This window comes from Lolium rigidum, chromosome 7 (genome assembly GCF_022539505.1).
Source record: "Lolium rigidum isolate FL_2022 chromosome 7, APGP_CSIRO_Lrig_0.1, whole genome shotgun sequence".
Classification (NCBI taxonomy): Eukaryota; Viridiplantae; Streptophyta; class Magnoliopsida; order Poales; family Poaceae; genus Lolium; species Lolium rigidum.
Window position 1 is genome coordinate 191,220,403 of NC_061514.1, and position 13,325 is coordinate 191,233,727.

The 13,325-nt window shown below is 43.8% G+C and overlaps 1 protein-coding gene across 1 annotated transcript in view; it reads right to left on the reverse strand.

Moving 5' to 3' along the window:
• Positions 1 to 386: 386 nt before the first annotated feature.
• Positions 387 to 13,325, reverse strand: part of LOC124675163 (Fanconi anemia group D2 protein) — a 23,022-nt gene continuing 10,083 nt past the window's right edge. The window contains exon 31 of the mRNA XM_047211233.1: positions 387 to 492. The gene's annotated coding sequence lies outside the window, so the exon portion shown is untranslated. The remainder of the gene's footprint in view (positions 493 to 13,325) is intronic.

Below are 13,325 nucleotides of genomic sequence, written 5' to 3' on the forward strand. Positions count from 1 at the left end.
GCCACAGACCACACGACCGATTCCACTCAAAGTTTGATCGATCCTTGGATAACGTATACATATATATCCCTGCCATTGGCAAATTAAGTCAGCGGTTAAAGAAGCAAAGACACTTGTCGATTGGGCCGTCGAGTTCATGGGTGATGGGAGATCTGTTTGCCACAGACCACATGATACTAGATTCAACTGAAAGTTAAGTCAGTGGCTAAACAGAAGTAGCCAAAGTTGATCGAGTGATATATGTGTGCGCACCTTCCAATGACTCAACTGTGCTATTTGTGTGCACTTTATGCCGACGGTGGACTTTGGGTGGTCAATACATATATTGTGCACCTATCCAGTGAGTCATCTCAGCATAAGACTTGGGAAAAGCGAGCAGAGCACGATGTGAGTTTGACTGGTGCCTAGATTTATCTTGCTACATAAGCTGTGTCAGTTGGTTTCCTTTCCTTTAGAATGTCATGTCAATTGGTGAACTCATGTCCCTTGTTCCTACAGAAAACAAGAAAGTACTCCAATCATTAGAAAAATAATGTTGCGTCTTAATAAAAAAAAACTACTCTTTGCAAAAGTTAATGCTCCCTTTGTGACACATGGAGCGTGTCATACTCGACTCATGTCGCAAGGAAGGTGGGGGATGCTGGTGGATTCTTTTTCCAGGATGGTTGGGCTGCTGTACATCTAATTTTTTTTTTCCTGGAATTTCAATTTCAAACCAAACATTTTTTAGAACCACCTGTTCTAATTATGGACCGTTTTCCCTATTTTGTTCTTTGGATCATCAATATCTTCGACACTAAATCCCATATTGACGTTTTGTTCCAAATTTGGTTTACATGAAGTGTACTTTTTAAACTAGTGTAGGTGTACTTTATGTCTTAGGGCGTGTTTGGTTTTGAGGCAATATAAGCCTGACCAAAAAATTGGCACACCCTTGTCCGTCGGCTGCCACTTGGTTGACTACCAAAAATTTGGCTAGCCCAAGCCCAGGTCGTGCAGCCCTGTGTATTTTTCGCCAACAATTGGCAATCCGTGGGCGGGGGGAATCACTCGCCAAAATATTGGCGTTGCCAAGAATTTGGCAGGGCTCACGCGGGCATGAACCAAAGGTACCCTTAGAGCATCTCCAGTCGCGTTCCCCAAACCGTCCCCCAAACCGCGCCGGATCGAGCGTTTGGGGGACGTGTTTTGTTCGTGCCGCGTTTGGGGGACGTCGCTCCCCAGCCGCGTCCCCCAAACGCTGCCCCCAAATGAATATTTGTGCACGAAAATAAAGGTTTTCATTCAATTTTGATTATATATTACAAAGTTTGAATGAAAACGACTAGATTTCATCTAAACCTAGACTACTGACCGCCCGGCGGCGCGTTCGACGGCCCCGCCCCGTCGTCGCCTCCCCTACGCCGCAGCTCCTCCTGCGCGCGCCTCCTCTCCTTGCGTTCGGTGGTGGCCAGACGGTGCCGCTCCCGCCGCGCGTCCTCCGCCGTCCCCTGCTGCGTCGCCTGGAGGGAGAGCTCGATGGCGCGACGAATATGCGCCTCTTCGCGGGCACGGGCGTCGTCCTGGAGCTTCTTCTCCGACTCGAAGGACTCGACGAGGGCGCGTTGCTGATCGGCCGTCTCGTCCGGGTGCGGCCCGTCGTCGTCGGACCAGTCGAACTCGTCGTCGTCGTCGTCCTCCACCTCGGTCTCCTCCGCCTCGGCCTCCTCCTCCTCCATTGGCGCCTCCTCCTCCACATCTGTTGGCGCCTCCATCATCGTCGCCGCAAACGCGTCGGCCTCCGCCACCAACTGCTCCGCCCGCCTCCCGCATAGCGCCGTCAGCGCCGCCTCCCGCTGCCGACGCTCCTCCGCCGTCACCTGCTGCTGGAGCTCGATCGACTCACGCCGCCGGCGCTCGATCGAGTCACGCCGTTCACGGAACAGCGCCGCCGCTCATCGCGGCGGCGCCGGCGCTCGTCAGCCCATCGCTGCTCCATCTCCTCCCGGTACCGGCGCCGTCGCGCCTCTTGTCCCGTCGAGGCGTCGAACGCCGCAACGGTGTCGCACTGCTGCTCCTGCCACGCTGCTGCCGCCGCGGCCTCTGATACGTCCAATTTGCATCACTATTTTATATCATAATTTGCTGTTATTCATTGATATATTTCATATTTGGAGATAATACTTATGTTATTTCATCTATTTTGCATGATTCATGATTATTTGAGGACCGCGCACCGGAGCCAGGATTCTGCTGGAAAAAGCATCGTCAGAACGCAATATTTCGGAAGATCAACAATTGACGGGAATTACACGAAAACTCCTATTTTTCCAGATGACGAAGGGAGCCAGAAGGGGGAGAAGAGGCCTGGCCGCGCCGCCCTATGAGGAGGGGGCCCACAGCCCCTCTCGCCTCCTTTTCTTCGCGTATGCCTTCGTCCCGAAAACCTAAGCCAGAGGGGGTACGTCGCGAAGAGTCACAGCCGCCTCTGCGGGGCGGAGAACACAAGAGAGAAAAGAGCTCTCCGGCGGGCAGGAATCCGCCGGGGAAATTCCCTCCCGGAGGGGGAATCGACGCCATCGTCACCGCCATCAAGCTGGACATCATCTCCATCACCATCACCATCATCTTCATCATCATCACCGCCGTCTCCACCGCTGCACCTCGTCACCGCTGTAGCAATTTGGGTTTGATCTTGATTGTTTGATAGGGGAAACTCTCCCGGTGTTGATTTCTACTTGTTATTGATGCTATTGAGTGAAACCGTTGAACCAAGGTTTATGTTCAGATTGTTATTCATTATCATATCACCTCTGATCATGTTCCATATGATGTCTCGTGAGTAGTTCGTTTAGTTCTTGAGGACATGGGTGAAGTCTAAATGTTAGTAGTGAAGTATGGTTGAGTAATATTCAATGTTATGATATTTAAGTTGTGGTGTTATTCTTCTAGTGGTGTCGTGTGAACGTCGACTACACGACACTTCACCTTTATGGGCCTAGGGGAATGCATCTTGTACTCGTTTGCCAATTGCGGGGTTGCCGGAGTGACAGAAACCCGAGCCCCCGTTGGTATATCGATGCAGGAGGGATCGCGGGATCTCAGAGTTTAAGGCTGTGGTTAGATTTATCTTAATTACTTTCTTGTAGTTGCGGATGCTTTCAAGGGGTATAATCACAAGTATGTATTAGTCCTAGGAAGGGAGGTACATTAGCATAGGTTCACCCACACAACACTTATCAAAACAATGAAGATTAATTAGCCGTATGTAGCGAAAGCACTAGACTAAAATCCCGTGTGTCCTCGAGAACGTTTGGTCATTATAAGTAAACAAACCGGCTTGTCCTTTGTGCTAAAAAGGATTGGGCCACTTGCTGCAATTGTTACTCTCGCACTTTATTTACTCGTACTTTATTCATCTGTTACATCAAAACCCCCTGAATACTTGTCTGTGAGCATTTACAGTGAATCCTTCATCGAAACTGCTTGTCAACACCTTCTGCTCCTCGTTGGGATCGACATTCTTACTTATCGAAGATACTGCGATACACCCCCTATACTTGTGGGTCATCAAGACTATTTTCTGGCGCCGTTGCCGGGGAGTGAAGCGCTATTGGTAAGTGGAATTGGTAAGGGAAATTTCTACTGTTTGTGCTGATTTTATTTCCGCATGTTGCTATAACTCATTATGGAGAGATCTTCTCTTGAGTGTTTATTTGGGAAATCTGCTACTACTGCAAAGGTAGTGGATGAGGCGCCAGGTAAGGAAGAAACACCATACAAAATACCTATGAAAATTATTGAACGTGTAGTGGGTAACCGTTATACGGGGGATGGAACTGTCCACCCCGGAGATCATTTACTCGTTCTTACATGAATTATGCGGTTTATTCAAGTGTGCAGGTATTGCTATGGATGAAGTGAGGAAGAAACTATTCTCTGTATCGCTGTCTGGTAAAGCGGCGCATTGGTATAAATTACTGGATAATGGGGATTCTCTTGAATGGAATGATATTGTGCCCCGGTTTTACTCTAAGTTCTATCCTCCAAGTGAGATTCACAAAGATCGGAATCGGATATATAATTTTTGGCCTCATGAAGGAGAAAGTATTGCCCAAGCTTGGAGGAGATTGAAGTCTTTAATGCTCAAATGCCCCATTCATGAGCTTCCTGGTAATATTATTATTGATAATTTCTATGCAAGACTTTCTTTTCAAGACAAGACCTTGCTGGATACTTCTTGTTCTGGATCATTTACACGCAACAAGGAAGAGTTTAAAAGGGACCTTCTTAATCGGATCCAAGAAAATACTGAAGGATGGGAGAACGACAAGGATAGAGAATCAGGTATAATTTATGATTATAAATGCATTGAAGCTTTTATGGATACTGATAAATTTCGTAATATGAGTGCTACTTATGGTCTTGATTCTCAAGTTGCTTGCAAATCTTTATAAAGCTTTTGCTTCTCATTATGAATTGCCTAAGAAGAACTTTGATAAGTATCATGAACCGTGTAAAGATAAAATTGATTCATCTATAAATAAATGTGTTGTAGTTGAAACTGTTGATCATGTTATTCCTGAAGCTTATATTGAAAAAACTCCTTTCCTGCTAAAATGAAAGAGTACTCTGTTATAAATAGTGCGGTTCATAAAAGTGAAAAGAAACCTATAGAACTCGAAGAACAAATAAAAGTTGAACTCTGTTGTTGCAATTGTTAAAGATCTTGTGACTGAAAACGTAGAAGATGGTCATATTATTTTACGTGAAGATGCTTCTAATATTGTCTCGCATCCTAATAAGTCTAGGAAAGCTAGTGTTCCTATGCTATCCGTTAGAATTGGTGATCATTGTTATTATGGATTATGTGATATTGGTGCAAGTATTAGTGCTATTCCTTATGAGCTTTACACGGAGATTATGCACGAAATTGGTTCTTGTGAACTTGAAGATATTGATGTGGTTATTCGGCTGGCTAATAGAGAAACTATCTCTCCAATTGGTATTATTCGAGATGTGGAAGTTTTATGTGGTAAGATTAAATATCCTGCTGACTTTTTGGTACTTGGTTGCTAGTAAATATTGTCCTATCATTTTTGGTAGACCTTTTCTAAATACTTGTGGAGCTATTATAGATTGCAAGAAAGAGAAAATTTTGACTAAATTTGCTGGTGAATCTTATGAGTTTAACTTCTCTAAATTTACCAAAACTCCTTATAAAATTGATTCACCTAATAGTGATTTTAAAGTTGAACAGTGTGCATCTATTGTTCTTGCTCCTAATAATCCTTTGCAGCAACATTTGGAGAATAGTGAGAGTGAAGTTTTTAGGGAAGAAAGAAATGAGCTTGATGAAATTTTCCTTCGTCAACCTATTCTGAAGCATGATTTACCGGTGGAAGACTTGGGTACAACACCACCACCAAAGGAAGATCCTGTCTTTGATTTAAAACCATTACCTGATAATCTTAAATATGCTCATATTGATGATAAGAAAATATATCCTGTTATTATTAGTTCTAAGCTTTTAGAGTTTGAAGAAGGAAGGTTATTGGAAATACTGAAGAAACACCGAGGTGCTATTGGCTACACTCTTGATGACTTGAAGGGGATTTCTCCCTCTATTTGCCAACACGCCATTAATATGGAAGATGATGCAAAGCTCTGTTGTTGAACCTCGGCGTCGTCTAATTCCTAAGATGAAGGATGTGGTAAGAAATGAGGTATTAAGACTCCTTGAAGCTGGTATTATATATCCTATTGCTGATAGTAGATGGGTTAGTCATGTGCATTGTGTTCCTAAGAAAGGAGGAATGATTGTTGTGCCTAATGATAATGATGAGCTCATACCTCAAAGAGTAGTTGTAGGTTATAGAATGTGCATTGATTATCGAAAAGTTAATAAGGTTACTAAGAAAGATCATTACCCTTTGCCTTTTATTGATCAAATGTTAGAAAGGTTATCTAAAAATACTCATTTTTGCTTTCTTGATGGTTATTATGGGTTTTCACAAATTGTCGTTAAAACTAAAGATCAAGAGAAAACCACTTTCACTTGTCCCTATGGAACTTATGCTTATAGGCGTATGCCTTTTGGTTTATGTAATGCTCCTGCTACTTTTCAAAGATGCATGTCTGCTATTTTTCATGGTTTTTGTGAGAGTATTGTAGAGGTATTCATGGATGATTTTTCTGTCTATGGGAATTCTTTTGATAGTTGTTTGCGAAACCTTGATAAAGTTTTGCAGAGATGTGAAGAAACTAACCTTGTTCTTAATTGGGAGAAATGCTACTTTATGGTTAATGAAGGAATTGTATTGGGACATAAAATTTCCGAGAGAGGTATTGAAGTTGATAGAGCTAAAGTTGAAGTCATTGAGAAGATGCCCTATCCTAGGGATGTTAAAGGTATTCGTAGTGTTCTTGGTCATGCTGGGTTTTATAGGAGATTTATTAAAGACTTCTCTAAGATTTCAAAGCCTCTTACTAATCTTCTTCAAAAAGATGTACCTTTTGTTTTTGATGATGATTGTAAGGAAGCTTTTGAAACTCTAAAGAAAGCCTTAACAATTGCCCCTATAGTTGAACCTCCTGATTGGAATTTACCATTTGAAATTATGTGTGATGCTAGTGATTTCGCTGTAGGCGCAGTTCTTGGACAGCGGGTAGATAAAAAACTGAATGTTATTCATTATGCTAGTAAAACCCTTGATGCTGCTCAAAGAAATTATGCTACTACTGAAAAAGAATTGTTAGCTGTAGTCTTTGCTTGTGATAAATTTAGATCTTATATTGTTGATTCAAAAGTTACGATTCATACCGATCATGCTGCAATTAGATACCTTATGACAAAGAAAGATGCTAAGCCAAGGCTTATTAGATGGGTACTTCTTTTGCAAGAATTTGATTTACATATTGTAGATAGGAAAGGTGCTGATAATCCTGTCGCTGATAATTTGTCTAGATTGGAAAATATTGCTTATGATCATGTTCCTGTTAATGATAGTTTTCCGAATGAACAATTGGCTGTAATAAAGGTGAGCTCGCGAGACAGTCCTTGGTGTGCTGATTATGCTAACTTTATTGTTTCCAAGTACTTGCCTCCAACCTTTTCAGCTCAGCAAAGGAGGAAATTCTTTTATGACTTGAGGCATTATTTTTGGGATGACCCACACTTATATAAAGAAGGAGTGGATGGTATTCTGCGAAGATGTGTTCCCGAATATGAACAACAAGAGATATTGAGTTAATGTCATGGTAGTGCTTATGGAGGACATCACGCCGGAGATAGAACCGCGCAAAAGGTTCTACAATCAGGTTTTTATTGGCCAACTCTCTTCAAAGATGCAAGGAAGTTTATTTTATATTGTGATGAATGTCAAAGGGTTGGTAATATCTCCAGACGCAATGAAATGCCTATGAATTATACTCTTGTTATTGAACCGTTTGATTGTTGGGGATTTGACTTCATGGGACCTTTTCCCTCTTCGGAAGGTAACACTCATATACTTGTTGTTGTTGATTATGTTACTAAATGGGTGGAAGCCATACCTACAAAAAGTGCTGATGGTGAGACCTCTTTAAGAATGCTTTTAGACATTATTTTTCCCAGATTTGGAGTTCCTAGATATATTATGACAGACGGAGGTTCGCATTTTATTCATGGTGGTTTTAGAAAAACTCTTGCTAAATATGGTATTAATCATAGAATTGCTTCTGCTTATCATCCTCAAACTAGTGGGCAAGTAGAACTATCAAATAGAGAAATTAAATCTATCTTGCAAAAGACTATTAATAAAACTAGAAAGAATTGGGCTAGTAAATTGAAGGAAGCACTATGGGCTTATAGAACTGCTTATAAAAACCCCATGGGAATGTCACCTTATAAAATGGTTTATGGGAAAGCTTGTCATTTACCTTTAGAACTAGAGCACAAAGCTTATTGGGTTGTTAGAGAATTAAATAAAGATCCTAAACTAGCCGGTGATAAGAGGTTGCTGCAATTAAGTTCTCTAGATGAATGGAGAAGTGAAGCTTATGAAAATGCTAAACTCTTTAAAGAGAAAGTTAAGAAATGGCATGATAGAAGGATTATCAAAAGAGAGTTTAATATTGGGGATAAAGTCCTATTGTATCGGTCTCGTCTCGGATTCTTTGCGGGGAAATTACTCTCGAAATGGGAAGGACCATATGTTGTTGAGGAGGTGTATCGTTCAGGAGCAATTAAAATTATTTCTCTCCAAGGCAACGCCACGCAAGTGGTGAATGGACAAAGACTCAAGTATTATATCTCAGGTGATTCTTATAATGTTGATGTTGATATTATTCGAGTGGAAACACCGGAGGCTTTCATCAAAGGTCAAATTGACAGTCCGCCAGAACTCGACTTTGAATAGGTAACGGTACAGGTAATAAAAAGTTCGCGATTTACTTTCCGAACATTGTTTTTGTTGTTTTTGGAAAATATGAAAAATTACGAGATCGAAACGGAGTGGAGGAGGCGCACGAGGGCGTGGCCCCATAGGCCGGCGCGGGCCCCAGCCTGGCCGCGCCGCCCTATGAGGACACCGCCTCGTCGCCCCTTTCCGACTCTGGTTCGACCTGGTACTTTCCGTTTGTTCTGAATTTTTTTACTATATAATCCCCCGGACCCCCTGGAGGTCCGTATATCGTTTTCTCGACGTGTTTTGTTTTGAGCTGTTTCTGCCAGGATCTGTCTTTGATCTAGGAGCACCATGGCCTCCGACAACAAGGGCAAAGGGCCTTCGAAGGAAGAAGTGAAAAGGGTGTCGTCAAAACAAGAGCAACAAGCTGTTGGGAGTAAGCAAGTCTTGGTGGGATCCGTTGACACTCGACGTTCTTTCTCTCATAACTTGCAGGGACCCTTACCACCAGCTCTTGGCCTCGACTCTTTCCCTGTGCTGGAAGAAGCTCTACGGACTACCGATGAGTTTTGTGGTCAATACCGGGCTCTAAGAAAAGAAGTGGAGATACTCAGGGAGGAGAATTACCGACTCCGTAGAATGCTGGAATATTACGCGATGCCCATCACAAGGACGCCATCGCCAACTTCAGATAACAATGAATCTCTTCGAGTCTTAGTGCAGAATTGCCAAGCTGAGAAGCTGAAGGCTGAAGGAGATGCTGTAAGAAGCGCGGGAGGAATTCATCACCACCATCGCCGAAGGAGTAATTCATCATCGGTATTGGCATCCCCTTGGTTTGTTCCAAGCTTGGGGGAGTGCCGCGGTATCACATCATCACTACCTTTTTACTATCAAGTAGTGTCATATCATGAGTAGGGAAGTTATCATATAAGATGGGTTGCAGTGTGGAAGTATCTCTCCTTTAGTTGGTTGTCTATGTATCCCTTGGTGTGAGTTATCGATATGAAATATTAATGAGAAGTCTTATCATTTACATATTGCACACCTTATTTTAGTTTGCAATTTCTACTATATGATTGATCTTGATTTTAGTATTGGTACCACTTTGGGAGCATTGAGTGAATCTATTTGGTTTTGGCAAACTTAGCATTGGTCAATAGCAACAACACCTTGAGGTTTAAGTAGAAAATAGAAATATATATAGTTGTTTCATTGTCTTCCTTTCTTGTTAGCTCATAGCTTATTATTCTAAAGTTGAAATTGTTTGTGCTTACAAGAAAGATGCATGATTATGTCTATCACATGTATATTTGCTTGTTTCCCTCGACTCTTATGCTTGCTAATTAACCTTGCTAGCCAAAGGCCTATACTGAGAGGGAATGCTTCTCGTGCATCCAAACCTGAACCCAAACCTATGCCATTTGTGTCCACCATATCTACCTACAGCATGGTATTTCCTGCCATTCCAAGTAAATACTTCATGTGCTACCTTTAAACAATTCAAAACTTATTACTCCTTACTTGTGTCAATGTTTTATAGCTCATGAGGAAGTATGTGGTGTTTTATCGTTCAGTCTTGTTGGGCAGCCTCCACTAATGGACTAGTGGCTTCATCCACTTATCCTATAATTTTGCAATAAGAGCTGGCAACGGGGTTCCCAGCCCCAATTAATCAACTTTCATTAATAATTCTCTTCACATGTTTTGCTCCGATTCATCAGTAAGCAACTTAATTTTGCAATAGACACTCCTCCATGGTATGAGATTGTTGGAAGGCACCCGAGGATTCGGTTAGCCATGGCTTGTGTAAAAAGGTTGGGGGAGTGTCATCCTTAAACAAACTAAAGTACATGTGTAAACAAAGAGAAGGGGGATGATCTACCTTTCTGGTAGAGATAACGTCCTTCATGGGAGCCGCTCTTTGGAGGTCTGTTTGGCAAGGGGGTTAGAATACCCGCTACCAGTCGTTGACAACAAGAAACACCTCTCAAAACTTTACTTTTGTTCTCTTTATATGATTTCAAAACTGAAAAAGCTCTAGCACATGATTTAATCCCTGCTTCCCTCTGCGAAGGGCCTGTCTTTTACTTTATGTTGAGTCAGTAAACCTATTTTCCTCCATCTCAAGCAAGAATTTTAGTTGTTGTGATCAAACTATTATATTGTGATTTGCTTCATCATGTCTTTACTCTTCTTTGTTTAGTACAAGTTTTACCTGAATGAATATAGCTTTGAAAATTATCAATGATATTATGATTGAGTATGCAAGATAAGCCATATAAACTTTAACATGAGAGCGCTGCTCGATAGATAAGTATAATTTGTTAACTGTTCTCTGACCAAAAACAAAGTTTGCCATCACCAACTATGATTTCTTATGCACCTTTATTTGTGATTACCTTATACTTGTTTCAAGTTGAGTTATATGAGGAAGTTATTTACTAGAATGTCTTGTGTGAATGAATATGATGCTTCTTGTCCGTATTTGATTTATCGACTCTTCACTCCATAAACATGTGGTCCTGTTTACCGAGTTCAGTTTCGCTTGGGGACAAGCGAGGTCTAAGCTTGAGGGGAGTTGATACGTCCAATTTGCATCACTATTTTATATCATAATTTGTTGTTATTCATTGATATATTTCATATTTGGAGATAATACTTATGTTATTTCATCTATTTTGCATAATTCATGATTATTGGAGGACCGCGCACCGGAGCCAGGATTCTGCTGGAAAAAGCATCGTCAGAACGCAATATTTCGGAAGATCAACAATTGACGGGAATTACACGAAAACTCCTATTGTTCCAGATGACGAAGGGAGCCAGAAGGGGGAGAAGAGGGGACCCGAGGTGGGCCCACCCCATAGGCCGGCGCGGCCCAAGGCCTGGCCGCGCCGCCCTATGAGGAGGGGGCCCACAGCCCCTCTCGCCTCCTTTTCTTCGCGTATGCCTTCGTCCCGAAAACCTAAGCCAGAGGGGGTACGTCGCGAAGAGTCACAGCCGCCTCTGCGGGGCGGAGAACACCGAGAGAGAAAGAGCTCTCCGGCGGGCGGGAATCCGCCGGGGAAATTCCCTCCCGGAGGGGAAATCGACGCCATCGTCACCGCCATCAAGCTGGACATCATCTCCATCACCATCACCATCATCTTCATCATCATCACCGCCGTCTCCACCGCTGCACCTCGTCACCGCTGTAGCAATTTGGGTTTGATCTTGATTGTTTGATAGGGGAAACTCTCCCGGTGTTGATTTCTACTTGTTATTGATGCTATTGAGTGAAACCGTTGAACCAAGGTTTATGTTCAGATTGTTATTCATTATCATATCACCTCTGATCATGTTCCATATGATGTCTCGTGAGTAGTTCGTTTAGTTCTTGAGGACATGGGTGAAGTCTAAATGTTAGTAGTGAAGTATGGTTGAGTAATATTCAATTATGATATTTAAGTTGTGGTGTTATTCTTCTAGTGGTGTCGTGTGAACGTCGACTACACGACACTTCACCTTTATGGGCCTAGGGGAATGCATCTTGTACTCGTTTGCCAATTGCGGGGTTGCCGGAGTGACGAAACACGAGCCCCCGTTGGTATATCGATGCGGGGAGGGATCGCGAGGATCTCGAGTTTAAGGCTGTGGTTAGATTTATCTTAATTACTTTCTTGTAGTTGCGGATGCTTGCAAGGGGTATAATCACAAGTATGTATTAGTCCTAGGAAGGGCGGTACATTAGCATAGGTTCACCCACACAACACTTATCAAAACAATGAAGATTAATTAGCCGTATGTAGCGAAAGCACTAGACTAAAATCTCGTGTGTCCTCGAGAACGTTTGGTCATTATAAGTAAACAAACCGGCTTGTCCTTTGTGCTAAAAAGGATTGGGCCACTTGCTGCAATTGTTACTCTCGCACTTTATTTACTCGTACTTTATTCATCTGTTACATCAAAATCCCCTGAATACTTGTTTGTGAGCATTTACAGTGAATCCTTCATCGAAACTTCTTGTCAACACCTTCTGCTCCTCGTTGGGATCGACATTCTTACTTATCGAAGATACTGCGATACACCCCCTATACTTGTGGGTCATCAGCCTCCTCAGCTGCGGAGGCAGGGGCGGAGAACGCCGCTAGATCCACTGCCTGCTGCGCCTCACGCCGCTGGCGGGCCTCCTCCTCGAGTGCCTCCTCTAGTGCCGCACGCCGCTGCCGGGCTGGAAGTGGAGGAGACGGCGGTGGAGGGAAGTGGCCATCGCCGGGGCGGTTCGCCATTGCCACCGGTGATGGAGGAGACGGCCGTGGAGCGACGAGGGCTGTGTTTGTTGCCGGCGGGGTGTGGTGGCTACCATTGATGAGCCGGGAGACCTTTTATAGACGCCGGCGTCGGGAAGAAAGCGCGGGAACGGACGAGAAGAGGCGGGAAGATCGCGCGGGAACGGGCGGTGGCGTGCGAACGCCGGCGACGCGTGGAGGCTCGCGCATCACCGACGAGACGTCTCGCCGCCCTCCGTCGCCATTAAGGCAAAGATGCCGCCGTGTGTCACCGCGCGCGAATAACTTCCGTCGCGAGGTAGGCGACGGTTAGGTTAAAATTAACTCGTGCCGCCGACGCGTCGGCCCCGCCACTCCCCGCCTCGCTTTTCGTTGTGTCCGGCGTCCCCGGTGCGTCCCCTGTGGGACGGGGACGGGCTCGAGGCGCCGGACACCGTATCGGGCCGCGCCGGACAAAAATGGGCTTTGGGGGACGCGGCTGGAACGCATTTTCTGTCCGGCACGCCCTAAATCCCTTTGGGGGATGCGGCTGGAGATGCTCTTAATGTGCGTAATCCCCACATGTGGGGCGCTCGGCATACGGGAGAGGCCCCGCTTGTTTTACCTTATCTGTGGTCACTTAGTAATGTTAGACCTCACATAGTGAAAGTATTATATGTAGTATCTTGTTATGGCTCTCTTCTTTTTG